This window comes from Phyllobates terribilis, unplaced genomic scaffold (genome assembly GCF_046119375.1).
Source record: "Phyllobates terribilis strain yellow unplaced genomic scaffold, ASM4611937v1 Scaffold_1__5_contigs__length_1240528914, whole genome shotgun sequence".
Lineage (NCBI taxonomy): Eukaryota > Metazoa > Chordata > Amphibia > Anura > Dendrobatidae > Phyllobates > Phyllobates terribilis.
The window spans coordinates 960,848,751-960,866,827 of record NW_027362761.1 but is presented as its reverse complement, the minus strand read 5'-3'; positions in this window follow the sequence as shown (position 1 = coordinate 960,866,827).

Genomic DNA, 18,077 nt, shown 5'->3' with positions numbered 1-18,077 from the left:
ACCAGCCATTCCTGCCGCTCCTTCCTCCTGAGACTTTTTTACACAGTTTTTATCACCGACATTATTGGTTTTCTCTTGGAAAAGTTATATAAAGATGCCCCCCGAAGTGTGCCTGATGCCCCTAACTGTTTGCAGATGTGTCCAAAGATGCCCCCAGAAGTGTGCTTGATGCCCATAACTGTTTGCAGATGTGTCCAAAGATGCCCCCAGAAGTGTGCTTGATGCCCATAACTGTGTGCAGATGTGTCTGAAGATGCCCCCCGAAGTGTGCCTGATGCCCCTGTGTCTAAAGATGCCCCCCGAAGTGTGCCTGATGCCCCTGTGTCTGAAGATGCCCCCCGAAGTGTGCCTGATGCCCCTGTGTCTAAAGATGCCCCCCGAAGTGTGCCTGATGCCCCTGTGTCTAAAGATGCCCCCCGAAGTGTGCCTGATGCCCCTGTGTCTAAAGATGCCCCCCGAAGTGTGCCTGATGCCCCTGTGTCTGAAGATGCCCCCGAAGTGTGCCTGATGCCCCTGTGTCTAAAGATGCCCCCCGAAGTGTGCCTGATGCCCCTGTGTCTGAAGATGCCCCCCGAAGTGTGCCTGATGCCCCTGTGTCTAAAGATGCCCCCCGAAGTGTGCCTGATGCCCCTGTGTCTAAAGATGCCCCCCAAAGTGTGCCTGATGCCCCTGTGTCTAAAGATGCCCCCCAAAGTGTGCCTGATGCCCCTGTGTCTAAAGATGCCCCCCAAAGTGTGCCTGATGCCCCTGTGTCTAAAGATGCCCCCCAAAGTGTGCCTGATGCCCCTGTGTCTAAAGATGCCCCCCAAAGTGTGCCTGATGCCCCTGTGTCTAAAGATGCCCCCCGAAGTGTGCCTGATGCCCCTGTGTCTAAAGATGCCCCCCGAAGTGTGCCTGATGCCCCTGTGTCTAAAGATGCCCCCCGAAGTGTGCTTGATGCCCATAACTGTGTGCAGATGTGTCTGAAGATGCCCCCCGAAGTGTGCCTGATGCCCCTGTGTCTAAAGATGCCCCCCGAAGTGTGCCTGATGCCCATAACTGTGTGCAGATGTGTCTGAAGATGCCCCCCGAAGTGTGCCTGATGCCCCTGTGTCTAAAGATGCCCCCAGAAGTGTGCTTGATGCCCATAACTGTGTGCAGATGTGTCTGAAGATGCCCCCCGAAGTGTGCCTGATGCCCCTGTGTCTAAAGATGCCCCCAGAAGTGTGCTTGATGCCCATAACTGTGTGCAGATGTGTCTGAAGATGCCCCCCGAAGTGTGCCTGATGCCCCTGTGTCTAAAGAAGCCCCCAAAGTGTGCCTGATGCCCATAACTGTGTGCAGATGTGTCTGAAGATGCCCCCCGAAGTGTGCCTGATAACCCTGTGTCTAAAGATGCCCCAGAAGTGTGCCTGATGCCCCTGTGTCTAAAGATGCCCCCCGAAGTGTGCCTGATGCCCCTGTGTCTAAAGATGCCCCCCGAAGTGTGCTTGATGCCCATAACTGTGTGCAGATGTGTCTGAAGATGCCCCCCGAAGTGTGCCTGATGCCCCTGTGTCTAAAGATGCCCCCCGAAGTGTGCCTGATGCCCATAACTGTGTGCAGATGTGTCTGAAGATGCCCCCCGAAGTGTGCCTGATGCCCCTGTGTCTAAAGATGCCCCCAGAAGTGTGCTTGATGCCCATAACTGTGTGCAGATGTGTCTGAAGATGCCCCCCGAAGTGTGCCTGATGCCCCTGTGTCTAAAGATGCCCCCAGAAGTGTGCTTGATGCCCATAACTGTGTGCAGATGTGTCTGAAGATGCCCCCCGAAGTGTGCCTGATGCCCCTGTGTCTAAAGATGCCCCCAAAGTGTGCCTGATGCCCATAACTGTGTGCAGATGTGTCTGAAGATGCCCCCCGAAGTGTGCCTGATGCCCCTGTGTCTAAAGATGCCCCAGAAGTGTGCCTGATGCCCCTGTGTGCAGATGTGTCTAAAGATACCCCCCTAAGTGTGCCTGATGCCCCTGTGTCTAAAGATGCCCCTGTGTGCAGATGTGTCTAAAGATGCCCCTGAAGTGTGCCTGATGCCCCTGTGTCTAAAGATGCCCCTGAAGTGTGCCTGATGCCCCTGTGTCTAAAGATGCCCCCGAAGTGTGCCTGATGCCCCTGTGTGTCTAAAGATGCCCCCGAAGTGTGCCTGATGCCCCTAACTGTGTGCAGATGTGTCTAAAGATGCCCCCGAAGTGTGCCTAATGCCCCTGTGTCTAAAGATGCCCCCCCGAAGTGTCTGATGCCTCTGTGTGCAGATGTGTCTGAAGATGCCCCCGAAGTGTGCCTGATGCCCCCCAAAATGTGCCTGATGCCCCTGTGTCTAAAGATGCCCCTGAAGTGTGTCTGATACCCCTAACTGGGTGCAGATGTGTCTAAAGATGCCCCCCGAAGTGTGCCTGATGCCCCTGTGTCTAAAGATGCCCCCGAAGTGTGCCTGATGCCCCTGTGTGTCTAAAGATGCCCCCGAAGTGTGGCTGATGCCCCTAACTGTGTGCAGATGTGTCTAAAGATGTGCCTGATGCCCCTGTGTGCAGATGTGTCTAAAGATGCCCCCCGAAGTGTGCCTGATGCCCCTGTGTCTAAAGATGCCCCCCCCGAAGTGTGCCTGATGCCCCTGTGTGCAGATGTGTCTAAAGATGCCCCCCGAAGTATGCCTGATGCCCCTGTGTCTAAAGATGCCCCCCCGAAGTGTGTCTGATGCCCCTGTGTGCAGATGTGTCTGAAGATGCCCCCCGAAGTGTGCCTAATGCCCCCCGAAGTGTGCCTGATGCCCCTGTGTGTCTAAAGATGCCCCCGAAGTGTGGCTGATGCCCCTAACTGTGTGCAGATGTGTCTAAAGATGTGCCTGATGCCCCTGTGTGCAGATGTGTCTAAAGATACCCCCCTAAGTGTGCCTGATGCCCCCCGAAGTGTGCCTGATGCCCCTGTGTCTAAAGATGCCCCCCGAAGTGTGTCTGATGCCCCTGTGTGCAGATGTGTCTGAAGATGCCCCCGAAGTGTGCCTGATGCCCCTGTATCTAAAGATGCCCCCCAAAGTGTACCTGATTCCCCTGTGTCTGATGCCCCTAACTGTGTGCAGATGTGTCTGAAGATGCCCCCAAAGTGTGCCTGATGCCCATAACTGTGTGCAGATGTGTCTAAAGATGCCCCCCACTGTGTGCAGATGTGCCTGATGCCCGTGTCTAAAGATGCCCCCGAAGTGTCTGATGTCCCTGTGTGCAGATGGGTCTAAAGATGCACCCAGAAGTGTGCCTGATGCCCCTGTGTGTCTAAAGATGCCCCCGAAGTATGCCTGATGCCCCTAACTGTGTGCAGATGTGCCTGATGCCCCTGTGTGCTGATGTGTTTAAAGATACCCCCCTAAGTGTGCCCTAAGTAGTGAGACGTTGTATGCGCTTAACCCTTTAAGGACCCAATCACTTCTTTTTGTGTTTTCATTTGACCTCAGAGCCATAATATTTTTCCGCTGACCCTGCCATTTGAGGACTTGGTTTTTGCGGAATACAATGTAGTTTTTAATGACACTCCTCATTTTACCATATAATACACAGGAAAGAAGATCAAGTGGGTTGAAATGGTGGGAAAAACGCATTTCCGCCATAGTTTTTGGGTTTGGGCAGTTTGTTTCTCCAGGTCAGGACGAGTCTGGCGATCCCAAGCCTGTAAGGTAAAAAATGGCGTAGGTTCTCGCATAATTTTCATAACCAGCATAGGGAAAGCCGACCGCTGGGAGCTGATATTAGTAGCCGGGAAAGGGGCCATTAGCCAAAAATGTTCCCTGGCTATTAATAACAGCCCACAGCTTTTTTGTTAGCCTTTACTGGCTAGATTACAGGGGGACCCCAGAAAAAATTTAACGTGGGGTCGCCCCATAAAATCTATCCAGAAAAGGTTAAACAGACAGCTGCGGGCTGATATTAATAGCCAGGGAAGGGGCCATGGATCACGGCCCACTCCGCAGCTAATAATATCACCCCTCAGCAGTCCCAGGAATGGCGCATCCATAAGATGCGCCAAATCTTTTGCTTAGCCTCCGCTCTTCCCACTGCCATGTAGCGGTGGCGAGTGGAGTTTTGGGGTTGGGGTTCATGTCAGCCTTCTATTGGCAGCTGACATAAGCCCAGGTTAGTAATGGAGGGCGTCTATTACACGCCCCCATCGCTAACCCCGTAGTAGAGGGTTTCGACGCTTTTTCAATAAAGACACAGCCAGAATAAAGTATTTTATTGAAATAAAATGACACAGGGTTTTAATAATTTATTTATTGTTCTCCTACTCCCCAAATCCCTCGTTTCCTGAAAATAACAAAAATAAAAAACAACCATATCCCTCACCTGTCCGCCGTCATGACATAATCTAGATTGTCCCACAGAGATCCGGGTCACTTCAACAGCAGTCACATCAATCACTGATGTGACTGCTGTAGAAGACAGCACTATACACTGACAGGAGTGTAATCACTCCTGTCAGTGTACATCGCTGCTCTGCTGGCTGAGGTCACGTGAGATCATCAGCTGATCAGCTCTGGTGACCTCATTACTGCATCAATACTGCTTGAGAATATTCGTTAGAATATTCACACGCAGCACCGGTGCTGTAAAGTGAGGTCCCAGAGCTCGTCAACTGATCTCCAGCTGACGAACTCCGGTGAACCCAGCCAGCAGCGCAGCGATGTACACTGCCAGGAGCGAGCGCGCTCCCGTCAGTGTACCGCCGGGTAATCGGGTCGCCGGGGGACATCGGGAGGACGCCAGACAGGTAAGAAAAGTTTTTTTGTTTTTTTTTTTAAATAGATTTTTACTTTTTTTTTTATACACACACTGAGCCCACCCTGGCTCGGCTGAGGAGACTACTTCTCCCCTCAGCCGCGCTGCTCTCGCTGTTATCAGTGGGAGCAGCGGTCGGATGATGGGCGAAGTCTTCTTCCCCAGCCTGGGTACCATTCTTTGTGCGTTTTTGCGCTGCAGAAACGCTACAAACAATGGACATGCTGCGGTTTTTAACACAATGACAATCCTGAGCGGAAAATTCTGCATCATGTGCATATCAGGATTGTCATTCCATTAGCTGACAGATGGATTACGTAGCGTTTTTGGTGCATTTCCGTGTGGAAAAAAACCGCATCAAAAACGCACAGTGTGCACATAGCCTTATACTTTGATATTTTTCTTTTTTCTTTGGACATGACTATACCAAATATCATTTGTTTTTCAAATTTTTTACTTTTTCATTGGGAAGATAAGTGGATTTATACTATTTTTGACCTGGGACAAAAATATACAACACAAGTCATTATGGTTTTAACTTATCTTCACTGGAGAGCCCCTTATCATCCATCCTTAGGTGATAATTTATAGATCGGTGGGATGGGAATGAGTCCTGTTTTGCAGATCAGATTGGTCCCAGTGCTTGGACCAAACTGGCCCGAATCATGCACTCCAGCAATCCAGCCACCTTTAGATCAGTGCTTAGGAGCTCTATCAAAAAGTAAGCACTGGGGATTTTCTGCCACGCTGCTAGACTGCAACGGTAGCCGGTGATAACGAGGGTTAATCAATAAAATAAAAGAAATTCTCCATTCTTGACAGCGTAGAGGATTTTTAATATGAAAATTGTTTGTCTTTGCAAGTACTTAGCAATTTTGTTTTCTATAAATGTTATTAGTTTTGCTTTATAATACACATTTCGGAAACAACAGCGTAAATGTAACCCATCTCAGCATCCCTACCACTCCTGAGACAGGAAAAAAATAAAATGCATACAGAAATAAATAGAGGCTTCTTTTTATCTATTGTGATTCCATATTAACCATATTTTTCCCACTCTAAAAGCTTTCCCTTATTCCTATGCCAGATTTTCTCACAATTCATTATTTTCCAAACTATATTTCCCCATTCTTCTAAAGATTAGTCCTATCCCATTGTCTAGCAATCACAACTTTTGCAATTAAAAACAGTTTTAGTATGCACTTTGTAATTTTAAGGTAAGTTTTTAACATTCCTGAAAATTCCTAAAAGGGAACCTGTGACCAGAAAAAAGGCGCCAGGCAGGTTAATAGCATTTTTTCTGGTGACAGGTTCCCTTTAAGCAGGTCAATGCCCACAATCATGGTGATCAAGGGTAAGGAAATTAACCCCTTTCCAACATGTGCCGTACTATTACGACACATGTCAGGTCCCTCCCTTTGGTGCGGGCTCCAGCGCTGAGCCCACACCTTTCCAAGCATATGACAGCTGACATGTACCCCAAACATCGCGATCCACCTGCGGCTGTTAACTAGTTAAATTCTGCTGTCAATCTCTGACAGCTGCATTTAACTTGCGCTTACAGGAAGCGTGTCACTGGCTCCGCCCATCGGCGACCCCGTCACATGATCGCCGCTCGCTGATGGGTCAGCATGACAACCCGGGGTCTGCTGGAGACCCCTGCGGTTGTCATTGCCAGATTGCTATGAGCGCCGCCCAGGAGTCGGCGCTCATAGCAAGGGAACAATTCTGCTACACACAAGCGATCTGACAATTGCAGCTTCTAGTCTCCCATGGAGACTATTGATGCATGCAAAAAGTAAAAAAAAAAAAAAAAGTTTTTAAAAATATTATAAAAATTTAAATTACCCCCCTTTTGCCCCATTCAAAATAAAACAATAAAAAAAATCAAATATACACATATTTGGTATTGCTGTGTTCAGAATCGCCCGATCTATCAATATATAAAAAGAATTAATCTGATCGGTAAGCGGCATAATGAGAAAAAAAAAAAAAAACGCCAGAATTAAGGTTTTTTTTGGTTACCGCTACATTGCAATAAAATACAATAACGGGCGATCAAAACATCATATCTACCACAAAATGGTATCAATAAAAACGGCAGCTCGGCGCGCAAGAAATAAGCCCTCAACCGGCCCCAGATCCCGAAAAATGGAGACACCGGGTCTCGACAGATGGTGCCATTTTTTTTTTTTTTAACAAACTTTGGATTTCTTTTTTCACCACTTAAATAAAAAAGAACCTATATGTTTGGTATCTACAAACTCGTAATGACCTGGAGAATCATAATGGTAGATCAGTTTTAGCATTTAGTGAACATGGTAAAAAAAAACAACTGGAATTGCACTTTTTTTTGCAATTTCACCGCACTTGGAATTTTTTTCCCGTTTTCCAGTACACGACATGGTAAAACCATTGGTGTCGCACAAAAGTACAACTCGTCGCGCAAAGAATAAGCCCTCAAATGGCCATATTGACCAAAAGTTAAAAAACATTATGGCTCTGGGAAGAAGGGGAGCAAAAAAACAAAAATGGAAACTGGCCCGGTCATGAAGGTCCTTGGAGGTCTAGAGCAGTGTTCAGCAACCTGTGGCTCTTTGGCCTCTTGTTGGTTGCAGCCCAAAGGACAATTGTACCCTTTTGTACAATGTATGCTATAATATGAATAAAACTTCAACACCCCCAAGACTGTTTTCATCTTCATGACCAGGCCAAATTTTACAATTCTGAACACTGACCCTTTATAAGGTAATAACTTTGGAACACTTCAACGGATAACACTGATTCTGAGATTGTTTTTTTTAGTGACATATTGTACTTCATGATAGTCATAACAATTGTTCGATATGACTTGCGTTTATTTTTGAAAAAATCAGAAATTTGACGAAAATTTTGAAAATTTTGCAGTTTTCAAACTTTTAATTTTTATGCCCTTAAACCAGAGAGATATGTCACACAAAACATTTCCCACATGTCTACTTTACATCAGCACAATTTTTGAACCAACATTTTTTTGTTGAGGGGCTATAAGGGGTCCCACAAGTGACGCCATTCTAAAAACTGCACCCCTCAAGATGCTCAAAACCACATTCAAGAAGTTTATCAACCCTTCAGGTGCTTCACAGGAACAGAAGCAATGTGGAAGGAAAAAATGAGCATTTAACTTTTTTTTTTTTCCACAAAAATTTTACTTTAGATCCCAATTTTTTTATTTTCACAAGGGTAACGAGAGAAAATGGACCACAAAATTTGTTATGCAATTTCTACTGAGTACGCCGATACTTCATATGTGTGGTAAAACTACTGTTTGGGAGCACGGCAGAGCTCGGAAGGGAAGGAGCACCGTTTGACTTTTTGAACGCGAAATTGTCTGGAATCGAGAGCAGACACCATGTTGTGTTTGGTGTGCCCCTGATGTGTCTAAACAGTGGAAAACCCCCATAAGTGACCCTATATTGGAATTGATCTAGTGTTTCCTGATATGTGAATTTTATAATGTACTGGTATACGTGAGTAATGCAGAGTGCATTAGGTTGGCATACATCAGTTCTGTAGAGTGCATAGAGTGCATCAGTATGACATACAGTACGTGAGTTGTGTCGTGTACGAGCGTACGTCAGGTTGGCATACATGAGTTGTGTAGCATGCATCAGGTTGGTATACGAACTGAAGGTACGTACCAGTCTGGCTTGCACATCATGACAGCACGTAAGCGTTATATATTGCCATCTGTACGATGTGCACAGTCAGCTTCTTGTACCACACCTTAGCTTTTCGCATGGCACTGTAAGGCTCGAGGATTTGATCAGAGAGATGAACTCTCCACATGTTCTTGTTGTACCACAGGACACAGTCTGGTTTGGTGATCTGTACAGAGGAACCTCGTACAGTGGTTGGCATGCTGCCATCACCATTTATGGTGGTCAAGAAAAGTACATCCCACTTGTACTTGACCACCAGCTGTCACGCAAGGTGTGAGAAGGAATAAGTGTACAACGACTGGAAGAGGGACAAGGGAGCCCAACAACTAGGGAAAGGGGGAGTGGAGACCCCCTAGGCAGATCTAATATCACCCTGCCTACCCTATCATCCCTATATAGGTTCTGCACCTATCGCTGAGCAGGAACCTAAACCCTGAATGTCCCTAGAGCTAGGCTGTAGATAGGGAGGGGACAGGGTGAGCACTAGTCAGGCCCCATTACAAACTAAAGACAACAAGGTAAACAAACAAAGGGATTACACTTAGCTTGAGCAGACACCAGAGAGGTAGCGCCAACTGTCCTCCAAGGGCACCAAAGACAAAACTAGCCAACTGCCAGTACTCCAAGCCTGCACAGAGGTACATAGAACTATCACCGGCGACTCTCTGGAGAAACTGAGAGTTTTTAACTACTAAACAAGGATGTGTCAATCCGCAGCAGAAGGTGGAGGTCGCTGCTGGGTCCTAAAGGGAGAAGGATATAACTATACTACAGAGTTGAGAGAATGAAGAAGGTGTCAGCAATACCAAGCACAGTGACCTTCTACAGCTGGATCCAGAGCGACTGTCTGTCACACCTGACACACCCGTGACACCAGCATTTTGTCACTACATTGGGCTCTACTCTCATCCTATCTGAACAACTGCCCAATTAGCATCTTAGAGAGTCTTCTTTGATTTTTGCGAACAGTACCACATGCTGCAGTAGCTCGTGTTGAGTGGGATGCTGGTATAAAAGTTATAAACGTAGAGGTGATAACCTTGATCTAGCAGTGAGTGCACCAATTCCACGATACTTTCCCACTCAGTCCCAGGACAGGGAGGCATTTAGTGGGTTGAATCTGGATGTCCTTCCCTTCATGACCCCTAAACCTGTGGGTGTACTCTGAGGTACTCTCGCACAGCTTGTAGAATTTAATTCCGTACCTGGCCCTCTTACTGGGCAAGTATTTTCGGTGATTGGAATTTGAGCCTTCCCTTGAAATGTATTAGAGACTCATCCATGCAGATGTCAGGGAATGTATACCACAGCAAACTTGTTGCTGAAGTGATTAATGACCGGCCGAACTTTGAAAAGTCGGTCAAAGTTGAGGTCATTTCAGGGAGGACACCATGCATTATCATTGTAATGCAAAAATTTGTGGATGGCCTCAAATATTATTTGTTATATTTATGTTTATGGGTCATAGCCATGCAGAACAGTGGAGTGTTGCATAAAACATCAACACTCCAATATTGCCAAAGTTCTGGCTTCTTCATTAACCCCATGTGAAGGACGAGCCCCAAAGCGTCATCATTTCTACTGCATCTGCAGGGGTCCAGTTAGAAAATGATGAAGGGCGGTTTTCGGCCAAAAATTGCTGGCCGTACAAATTTGTCTCAACCACCATGAAGTTTACAAAATCCTCAGAGTAGTGTCACATTTGATTCCTGATTGCGCCACAAAATCAGGAATCTGTGGCTCATAATCTTCGGTGGGTGAGGTCCATATTGGGTCAGTAACTGTGGGCGCTGGTTCATTTTCTGTCTTGGAGGGTCTGTGTGGTGGTTCAGTATCACTTGAGGATGAAAAATAAAGGAAGATGGCATCCTCTTTGTCACTATCAGTGTCGGAGGCAAGGAAAGCGTCTGCCACCTCCGCTGAATAGTGATTGGGACGAGCTGGACATTTTTTCACGTATGTGGTGTTTGTGTGTGTACCAAATTTTTATTCAGGAGTGTGTGTGTGAGTATTTTGTGTAAACATTTTTATCTAGAAGAAAAAAAAAAGAAGAAAATAATCTAGAAAGAAAAAGATACAAATATAAAAATTTGGTAAAATAAAAAACAAACTTACTAAATGGATGTCAGTAAAAAAAAATTAGTGAGCGCCCGCAACTGACACTAACCCTGACTATACTGTAGTAGACGCCGATCACTACAGTATATTTTTACTGTCACTAATCTAGTCCTATCAACTAACTGAAAAGGTTGACTAGCTGAATCCTTCCAAGCTCTTTGTAGAAACAGCAAGCCAATTTTCCCTGTATGAGTCATGAGTCACTGCAAAAGTCCCAGGCAGGGGGGAGGAGCGGAGCATCTGGGTCAGAAGTTGAAGAGAGGAATGATAAATACAGGGACAAGAGACTTCCTGTTTCTACATAGAGCAGAGGAAAGAGAAGAAGTAACTGGGTAGAAAGGCAAAATGAGCAATTGTAAGTACACAGTGCTGTATACAGCAGATTGCAAAAGTATTCACCCCCTGTGTTTTAAATATTTTTTTAATCTAATTTGTGTGTGATGTATCAGCACTAAATAGTCTAAATTGGTGAAGTGAGAAAAATAAAGGTATAAATTAAATGTATGGAATCAAATAACTAAAAATTGTCATGTGCATATGTATTCACCCCATTTGCTTTTTTTTGCATGCTTAGTAAAAGTGTCACATGGTCTGTCAGTATATACACACACCTTTTCTGAAAGGCCACAGAGGCTGCAACATCATTAAGAAAGAGGCACCACAAACAACCAAACCAAACAACGCCATGAAGAACAAAGAGATCTCCAAACAACTCGGGGACAAAGTTGTTGAGAAGTACAAGTCAGGGTTGGGTTATAGAAAAAAAACCTAAAAAAAATATCCCAATCTCTGATGATTCCCCGGAGCACCATCAAATCCATTATCATCAAATGGAAAGAACATGGTACCACAACAAATATGCCAAGAGAGGGCTGCCCACCAAAACTCTCAGCCTGGGTAAGGAGGGCATTAAGGGACAGGGAAAATGGTTTGAGTTGGGGGAAGATGGATGGTGCAAAATACAGGGATATTCTTGAGCAAAACTTGTTTCAGTGTGTCAGTGAGACTGGGACGGAGATTCACCTTTCAGCAAGACAATGACCCAAAGTATACTGCTAAAGCAACACTCGAGTGGTTTAAGGGGAAACGTGTAAATGTTTTGAAGTGGCCTAGTCAAAACCCAGACCTTAATCCAAATGAGAATCTGTGGTCAGACTTGAAGATTGCTGTTCCCCAGTGGAGACCGTCTAACTTGAAGGAGCTGGAGCAGTTTTACCTTAAGGAATGGGCAAAAATCCCAGTGGCAAGATGTGGAAAGCTCATAGAGACTTAAAGGGGTATTCCCATCTCCAAGATCCTATCCCAATATGTACAGTAATAGGTGCAATAATATTAGCAAATACCTCCAATTAGAAATGTAGTATAGTATTTATGATTCACTATCTCTCTTACCTCATGTGCAGGCATCGCAGGACTTTAGGTATCCATGGTTACGACCACTAGCAACTAGCTAGCTAACTGTGACTTGATCAGTGGATGTAACCATGGATACCCAAGGTCCTGCGATTCCTGCACATGAGGAAAGAGACATAGCAAATCAGAAAAAATATACTACATTTCTAATTGGAGATATTTGCTAATATTACTAATATTACACCTACTACATATGGGGATAGGATCTTGGAGATTCGAATACCCCTTTAACTAAAGCGACTTGCAGCTGTAATAGCCGCAAAAGGAGGCTCTACAAAGTACTGACTTTTGGGGGTTAATAGTTATGAACATTGAAGTTTTCAGTTATTTTGTCCTATTTGTTGTTTGCTTCACAATAAAAAGAAAACCAAATGTTCACAGTTGTAGGCATGTTTTTTATATGAACTGATGCAAACCCTCAAAAGTGAAATTGCAGATTGTGATTTAGCATAAACATGAAATATGCCAAGGGGGTGAATACTTTCTCAAGCCACTGTAATATGACTACAATATATTAAGAGGATAAAAACTTTGATGGGAGTGCTTCTTTAACTCCATAGGAAACTTGTATGACTTTTCATTTCACAATACAGAACCTCTTTTTATGGAATCCATTTTTGAAAAGAAAACTAAACATAAAATACACAAAATACTTTCCCTAAATCTTCTCTTATCCTTTTTAATCTTTAAAAAATATTTAAAGAAATTATCTCTGTATGCCAGTATCCAGTGTGTGGCTATTATACAACTGGCTACAGCAGAATCCTCACACTTCTTTGTCTGCAGTTGGACAAAAAAAATGAACTAGATGGACTTAGTCTTCCTTCAACCTTAAAAACTATGTTACTATTTTACATGTTTATTTTCTTGTACTTGGAAAAAAATGGGCTGTTTTCTACTAGTGTAATGTATATTTTCATTAGTGTGGAGTTATCCTAGTAATGCTGCTGGCGCTAGGATGCTGTCAATGTGCTGTCTGACTTTTTCACAGACCTATTGCTTTTAATGTGTCAGTTTGATCATTGACTCAGATCAAAATTGGACACCTCTTTTTATTTTATGCCAGCAATAAACATTGAAAGGTAGATCGTATTGAGTACATGTTCTACCCATGAAAAACATGGCTATGACACGTATGTGAATTGCTGAATGTCCAAATGAGGCTTAATGTTACACACCTGTCCCAGGTATCCTGAGCTCTGCTTCCTTCAACTGGGACCGCTGCCTTCTGTTGTGCTCCACATTGGGTTTTGCAAGCTGCCCAGCATGCATCAATGACATCATCTCCCTAGGCCATTTAACCCTTTTACCTCCGAAGGTGGTTTGCACTTTAATGACCAGGCCAATTTTTACAATTCTGACCATTGTCACTTTATGAGGTAATAACTCTGGGATGCTTCTACGGATCCCCCTGATTCTGAGAATGCTTTTTCATGATATATTGTACTTCATGATAGTAGTAAAATTTATTCGATATGACTTGCGTTTATTTGTGAAAAAATTGGAAATTTGGGGAAAATTTTGAAAATTCTGCAATTTTCAAACTTTGAATTTCCATGCCCTTAAATCAGAGAGATATGTTACACAAAATAGTTAATAAATAACATTTCCCACATGTCTACTTTACATCAGCACAATTTTGGAACCAAAGTTGTTTTTTTTTTTTTTTTTTTTTTAGGAAGTTATAAGGGTTAAAAGTTGACCAGCGATTTTCTCATTTTTCCAACAAAATTTACAAAACCATTTTTTTTAAGGAGCACATCACATTTGAAGTCACTTTGAGGGGTCTTTATGACAGAAAATACCCAAAAGTGACCCCATTCTAAAAACTGCACCCCTCAAGGTGCTCAAAACCACAGTCAAGAACTTTATTAACCCTTCAGGTGCTTCACAGGAATTTTTGGAATGTGGAAGAAAACAATGAACATTTTAACTTTTTTTTCACAAAAATGTTACTTTAGACCCACATTTTTTTATTTTTGCAAGGGTAACAGGAAAAAATGGCCCTCAAAATTTGTTGTGCAATTTCTCCTGAGCACACTAGTACCCCATATGTGGCGGAAAACCACTGTTTGGGCGCACGGCAGGGTTCTGAAGGGAAGGAGCGCCATTTTACTTTTTGAATGTAAAATTTGTTTGAATAATTAGCGGACGCCATGTCACATTTGGAGAGCCCTTGATGTGCCTAAACAGTGGAAACCCCCCACAAGTGACCCCATTTTGGAAACTAGACCCCTCAGGGAACTTATCTAGATGTGTGATGAGCACCTTGAACCCCCAAGTGCTTCACATAATTTTATAACGTAGAGCCGTGAAAATGAAAAAAAATCAAACTTTTTCAACAAAAATTATCTTTTAGCCCCAAATTTTTTATTTTCAAAAGGGTAAGAGAAGAAAATTGGACCCCAAAATCTGTTGTGCAATTTCTCCTGAGTACACCGAACCCCATATGTGGGGAAAATACACTGTTTGGGCGCATGAGTTTGCATCAGGTACTCGGGTATGCACCATGTATTGTGGATGCTCGAGTCCCCGCCCTGCATGTTTCACGGTTGTTAGACACCCAAAAAAAAACATGGGGGGGGGGGGGGAATCGCTCGTGCATGGCAGGCAATCCCCGCTAGGATTTTTTGGCTCTAAAACAGCCTCGAAACATATGTGGCGGAGACTCGAGCATGTCACTCGAGCACCTTGGTGTATACTTGAGCACCCGATGCAAACTCAAGCAGCGAGCACTTGCGCTCAACACTATTTGCCATATCATCATTTTTTTTTCTTTACTTTTGAAAAAAAGAAAAACAGAACCCTAGCACGACCCTAACCCTAGAGTTTATTTTCTACGCCGTTCCTCATGCGGTATAAGTGATTAGACAACTTTATTCTTTGAGGGACCAGGAAGATCCAGCTGAACAAATCTTCTAAAATCCATATTTTATTGGGTCATGCAAAAATATTATAAAAGTCCACCTTGGAGAAGAACAGCAAACGCGTTTCGAACTAAAAGTTTTTAGTCATTGCATAGCAAAAAAACAGCAAGGAAGTGGTATTTATATGTCATGTCCTGCTATGCACCTGTTCAGAGCTAGGTTAATCAGAAATTTAAACACACATACCATATTAAAACCGTATAGCATAGAAACAATACATATAAATGTGAATAATCCAAGAGAAAAAAGGGAACATAAACATAATAATAATCCATAAATAATCACTCATAATGATACATCAAATCATGTCTGATATTTAAACCCGCTGGTACACGTGTATTTAAAGTATAAATCCACCAACTTTCTCTATTAAAGAGTTTTCTCCTATGATCACCCCCTCTATGAGGTTTCAACACTTTTTCTATGCCCGTTACTATAAATGTTGAAGTATCTCCATTATGGCATAACGAAAAATGTCTTGATGCTGCAGAACACCTGATACTTAATTTATTATGTGCATCTGATAAATGCCGTCTGATGCGTTTTTTCAGGGGAGTACACGTACATCCCACATATTGAAGACAGCACGCACTGCATGAAATAATATATATAACAACATAAGTAGTATTACAATTAATAAAAAATTTTATATTAGTAGAAAAAGATGTAAAAGTTGCTGCATTTTTTTTTTTTTTTTTTTATTAAGATATTTTTCAACATTACAAATAAACAACAGTGAGACATCACCAAACTGGTAGAGCCTCTCAAAACCCACCCATTCCCCTTCCCCCCCCCCACCCATTACAACCCCAAAACCATATGATAAGAGCAAATTTTGTTATTACAGACCGTGTACTGTCATATAGCTTGCTTGGCCGTTAAGGCATTGATAAAATGATCCAATGATATATAGCATAGCATCCGACAATCAGCAATTAGTTATACAGAATATGGGAGACCACAACATTTCAATCTCAAGTGATATTTAAATTAGACATGACATAATGACCATGAAACATGCTCCATTTACCCCAGATTTTATCAAATTTACGTATAGCCTTCCGCTTTTTGTAGACTCCCTCTTCTAATCTTAATAAAAGACGTATTCTGTCCAGGAATTAGTCGCTGCATTTTTAACATGGCTGCAGCAAGTGCAAATGGAGTGACCACATTTATAAAAACCAGTTGTGTGTAGCCAGGTACTAGAATTAGAAGGATCTTGTTTGAGAAAAAGACTAGGGGATAAAAGATCACCCAAAGTGGGTGCCTTATGAGCTGTGAACCTCACTGGTGTTAGTAGTACTTCTCTCAATTTGGGATCTGTAGAAAGCATAGGAAGATATTTGTTGATAATATTTTTGATCATAGAAAATTGGGGGCTATACTGAGAGACAAAGGTGACCTGGTTGGATCCATTCACACCATCTGAAGGGTGGTTGCTGAATTTGGGTCCAATCATATCGCTCCTGTTTTTAGAGCTAACTATATTGTATGCTCTTTTTAAAGTCCATTTGGGGTAATGTCTAGCTGATAGTCTATCTAGGACTTTTTTTGCTTCAATCTCATATTGTCGTGGGTTACTAGTGTTCCTTTTTGTTCGTATTAATTCTCCTACTGGTATATTAATTATAGTCTTTTTATTATGACAAGAGGAAGCCAATAAGGTAGAATTTCTTGATAAACTTTTTCTATAGGGTGTGATAGTTACAGTGTGATTAGTCAGAGTCAAAGTAATATCTAAAAAATCAATCAAATTAGATTGTATATTATGGGTGAAGTTAAGATTCATAGAATTATCCGAAATGAATTTAAAAAATTCATTCGCCTCTGACTTTGTCCCATCCCATATCAGGAGCAGGTCATCTATATAGCGACCATACCACCTGATATGGGAGGAGAAAGGACCAGAGGCAGAGAAAATGTACTGTTTTTCCCAAAAGGCCATAAAAATATTGGCTATAGAGGGAGAGAAACCCGCCCCCATTGAAGCTCCGCATGTCTGTAGAAAAAAATTGTTTATTGAAGGAAAAATAGTTGTGGCTGAGTAAATATTCAACTGAAAGCACCAAAAACCGTTGTAAATCTTCACTATAAGTGCTATAAGTATGGAGATGGTATGATAATATGGAGATCATTAGTGTGTGTGGTATACACGGATAAAGACCTACAACATCACATGAAAGCCAAAGGGATGAATTCCCCCATTTAGTATTATCAAGAGATGCTATGAGATGTTTAGTATCTTTAATGTAACCAGGTAATTGTTTGACTAGAGGTTGTAGAAATATATCGACCCACATACTGAGTTTTTCATTTAAGCTACCAATACCTGCCACTATTGGGCGGAAGGGTGGGGGAAAAATACCTTTGTGTATTTTAGGAAGGGAATGATATATGGGAGTAATAGGACATTTTACCAAAAGATCCTGTTATGCACACGCCCGGGCTAGAGCGGCGTGTGCATGTGATTGGTAGTGATTCCACTGGACCGTGCCGGAGAGTGTATGCCTGGAGGGGCGTAACTAAGTATCTACCCGATCCGACCAAGGTGGCACGACGGCATACGACGCCAGTGCACCAAGGAGGAACCGAGCAGAGGGACCAGGTGCTACTCCAGGACAGACCCCGGACACGGCTGTTGACCCACACAGGGAAATACAGGAACAGACTGGTATGCAGGCAGGCAGGTATGCAGGCAGGCGGGTATGCAGGCAGGCGGGTATGCAGGCAGGCGGGTAAAGGCAAGCACAGCTAGAGTGCAGACGGGGAGGCACTAGCAGGTAGGAACACAGGCGGGATAGAGCCCAGTACACACCGGGACTCAGGAACAATACAGGCAGGATAGGGCCCAGTACACACTGGGACTCAGGAACAATACAGGCAGGATAGGGCCCAGTACACACTGGGACTCAGGAACAATACAGGCAGGATAGGGTACAGGCAGGGCAGGACAGGACTGCCGGAGCAGCGGGCAGAAGCAGGGCAGGACAGGACTGCAGGAGCAGCGGGCAGAAGCAGGGCAGGACAGGACTCTGTAGGAAAAGGAAGGGAATGGACATAGACAAAACAGGTAAAGGATAGGAGAGAGTTCAGACTGGAACTGAGTGTACGGAGGAGACCGACACTGCAGCGGGATACAG